Here is a 4,431-nt window from a genome sequence, read left to right on the forward strand (position 1 = left end):
GGAAGGTGTGATGTGTAGGGGAAGAACAAAAAGGGAAAAGAAAAAAATGTGAGAGAATGAAAAGATGAAAATAAAGTGTTTGTAGATGGGGAGGGGAGGAGGGGGTGAAGGGAGAGCAGAGGTAAGGGGAAAAAATGAGAATCAAGACTTGCCATGTAGAGGTACAAGATCCCAACAATGAATGTAACTGTACTGTATCCCTAAAATGTACCAATAAACTCAATAAAATTAAAAAAAAAAACATAAAACTATAAAGGTACCCAGTCAAAATGTACCAAAGTTTTTGGCTCCAGTAAAAATATCAATACAGTATTCCTTGAGAAATAATAAATAACATGGCTACAGAAATGACTCTTTCCTCTTTTGCTGCTTCATGGAACTTACCACTTGGGATTCTACTGCTCAAAACATATTGGTGATTACGGAATGCTACTTTTGAATGTATTTTTCCCTGTACTTTTATTTAGATTCTGTGAGAAATACCCCTAGCCTATCATTTTCTGCAACACAGAATAATAAGACTAGGCTGAAACTTATGTTTCCATAATTCCAAAAATAGATTTAGATCATGTCTTTTAGAAACAGGACATGGAAATTCCACTGGCTTGAGTGTTTTGCCTCTTTTGCAGTGAATAATGGCGTGACTCAGGGATGGGCCAGTCACTGTGGGCACCTTTCTGAGGAAGACAGGAGGCTGATGTCTGGAGATGACCATCACAGTGAGCCTGGCCCCAGACAATGGACACTTTTACTTTGTGGGGTACTGAAGCCTTCACCTCTGGCCAGCATTACTAGGAGGTGGATGTGGCTGTGCCTCCTACAGGATTCTGGGTGTTTGTAAAATTGTGGTATAAGTCATTTGGGCAACAAAATTGATTTCAACAAAGTATTTCTCCTATTTTCATTATAGATTATCATTATAGGCTATTTTCCAACTCCCACCCTTTTATTCATTACATTCAAAGGCCTGGTTGGGGTGTTTCTGGACTATGACAATGGAAATGTGAGCTTCTATGATGTTTCCAATGCTTCCCTCCTATACAGCTTCTCTTTTGCCTCCTCCTCTTCCCTCTGAGAGCTTTCCTTTGCCTTAGTTGCCCATCAGAAGTCAAGTTTCATGAGTTTCATTCATTCAATGATGAATGCCTACATCAGAGAAAACTGTGGTCCAGACACCTTCTCTGTGAGGAACAGGACATCTCTGGGCACATTGGGACTTAGGAAACATCATCACTATGGAGCCATAAAATGGAATAAAGCCACTGGATGCATACATTTGTTTATTAAATTTCACTTTAATGAATGCCGTGCAACCATCATAACTCTGTAATTCCGAGACATTTGCAGCACCCCAGGATGAAACCTAGTAGATGTTCACTTTTGCTCCCCACACACTCCCTGTCCCCCATCACTTGGTAATATCTTTGCTTTGTAGGTCATTACACAAGTAAGAAATCTAGAAATACATTCCTGTGAAATTGTATAGTCTGGAGCAATTTGCATCCTGTTCCTCTCAATTTGGCAGATGCAGGAGGATCCCTGCAGGCCAGTGCTCTGGCCAACCTAGGAAACACAGGAGACGTGTGACTCATCTCCATGAGATAGCACATGTGGAAAGCATTGACTCCTTACCTCCAGGCTACATAAACTTGACATATCCAAGTCTCTCTATCACATCAATATAATTCAACATCTTTTCTTAAAATTCTAAGTTCTTACCACTGTTCTATATAAATTAATCACTACCCACATATACAATCTGATTTTCTACCACAGTTGTGGCAATTCTTTGCCTCTACCTACACTGATTGGTCAATACACTAATTGGTGTCAGATCAAGTAGTTTCCCCTCACAGAGGACTCCTTTGAACTTTCTAATATTTTTTGACTTGCTCATCCTGCAAGCCATAAACTGTTGCTTTACCTCATGCATTTTGGTTATATTTAAAATAATATTCACCCTTTCTCAAATTTTTCTATCCTGCTCATTTTGACAGATATTTCATGTATCAATTTTGCCAAAGAACCATTCTTCTAGAATCATTCCATGGAAGTTCATCAAAGAGAAATTCATCAAAGAATTCCAAAGAAATTCACCAAATATTCTGTGTATATTAGCAGGTTTTCACCTCTTCCCATTAAGTATTTCTTGGGCCCCATGTTCTAGCTTTTTTCTACTCATTACATTTCAGTCAATGATGCCACCTTCCTTTCTCCATTGGACTCTGTTAGGACTCGCCTCTTTCTTGCCAGACTTGACAACTTCAACAGGAACCCTCTTGAAGGTCAGAGACCTAATTATTTCAAAATCATGATTGATTAAGTACATCAAAAAAACTCTCCCAGGAAGGACAGAAAACAAAACAACATAATAGTTTGTTTTCTCCTCTCCTTCACAGGAATAAAACTGTACCTCTGGATTATATAGCCCAGCCTTGGGTATTTGTGGCATTTTGTGAGGAAATCTGGAGAGGATTCTAAATAGATAACTGTTTTAGATTATACCCATGTTGGAGTTCTAGGTTTTCCTCTGCCACCCTATGAGAAACAAAGGTGTTTATCATCATCATCATCATCATCATCATCATCATCATTATTATTTAGCTCAAGCGAACCTGGCAATTGCCCTCCCTTCCTAGGGCCAAAGAGCAAATATTCCTATGTTTTTTTCAGATCTATGTCCAGCACAGTCTACAACTGCTTCTGCTCCAGCTCTTCTAGGTCTGGTGACCCAAGAGACAGGGACAAAAAGTCTAGTCTCTCCAGGAAGATTTACCTACCTTTGCTGGGACTTTTTCTTTCATTTCACATGCCTCCTGAGGACCTGCATTTTCCAGGGTCTTGGGAATTTTGAGAGAATGCTCCCTCTTTGGGTTTCTGGAAAGACATGCTGCAGGGAGCACATTGTCTCCATCCTCGCCCAGCAGTGGAACCAGTCTGGAGACCAGGACATGGAGCTGTCACCCTTTAGGCACCTTATCAAGAAGGAAAGAGAGAATGAGATCACAGATTGAAACTTCTCATAAATTTCAGCCAGGCTTAATATCCTGTAGGTTGTAGGTCTTGTTTTCAGGAATGAGCCTTGGAACCATTCTCAGATGGCATCAAAACTTTTCCCTTCAATCCCTGGTACCAAAAAAAAACCTTTCCCACCCATGCCTAGTGTCCTTCCTCGGTGCTGCCTAGTGCTTCTAGGAAGATGGAAGATTTTGTGGATCCTTGAGAGCCTCTCATTTGTTACTCTAGGCCTATGATGGTCATCCCATTAAATCCCAGCCATTTCAAGTCCTTAGACAGCCAAGGTAACCACTGGAGACCAGAGCCCACAGGTCTGTAGATAATGTGGGATACAGCAGTTTGTCAGGCACTACAAACCAGAGGATCCCACAATGCAGACAGCTTGTGTCTGAGAGGTTGGTGCTCTCCTGAGTTTCTCTTTCAGGCACAGAAAATGTAGCCGAGTATGGCAGGGTGGTTTCCCTGAAAACTTTAAGCCATTATCCAAACCATACCATTGTGAAAGCAAATGGACTTTTTTTCTTGGAAAGAGGACTTGCTTGGAAAAGTGCTGCTCTATTTATGGCAACAGACTGTTTAAATGATTTCTGAGGAAGAAATATGCTAACTTTCAAGAATAGTGAGTGGTCAAAATAAATTTTATAAAAAAGAATAATTCTTAAGTAACTTTTTCATTTGTTATTCTTTTATACATTCTTTCCAGGCAATCAATACATAAGAGAATCAGAAAATTACTGTCCTTCAAGGAGGCATTACTTTAAGTGGGAAGATATCTAACCTTGAGAAATGTCTTTCTAAAGTGAGTTTTGGCTTTGCATGGTGGTGCATGCCCATAATCCCAGGATTCAGGAGGCTGAGACAGGAGGATAGTCATCAGTTCAAGGCCAATGTGGACTACATAGTGAGTTGAAGTCCAGCCTGAATGACATAGTGAGACCCTGTCTCAAAATATCAAGAATGAAAGAAAATATTGTGTAATCTTACTATGTACTATCTGTTTAAATGTAAAGTACACAACTGATTATTTTAAACTAAGTTTGACATATAAGTATGGATCATTTAAAAAAATAAAATGAGTTTTGGAGAGAGAAATCACAAAGGCTTCGTGCTGATATCAATTTTAAATTCTAAAGATCATAGCATAACTTCACTTTTAAATGTTCTGTTAGGCAGTTTCAATGCCTAGTCACACACATTAAAAACTTGCCTAAATATTTCTAGATTTTAAGATTTTATTTTTAATTACATGATTTATGCTTAGTTTCATTTTCTTGGTAATTTTTGCCTCATCTGTATTTTATGATGTTGTGGCAAGATCTTTAGAGGAATTTCATCATGATTTTATAACGTATGCATAATATCATTATCTTCCACTCAATATAACACTTTCTATATGTCATACACTCCTAACTC

Source organism: Fukomys damarensis, unplaced genomic scaffold (genome assembly GCF_012274545.1).
Source record: "Fukomys damarensis isolate Sample0158 unplaced genomic scaffold, DMR_v1.0_HiC HiC_scaffold_16, whole genome shotgun sequence".
NCBI classification, from domain to species: Eukaryota; Metazoa; Chordata; class Mammalia; order Rodentia; family Bathyergidae; genus Fukomys; species Fukomys damarensis.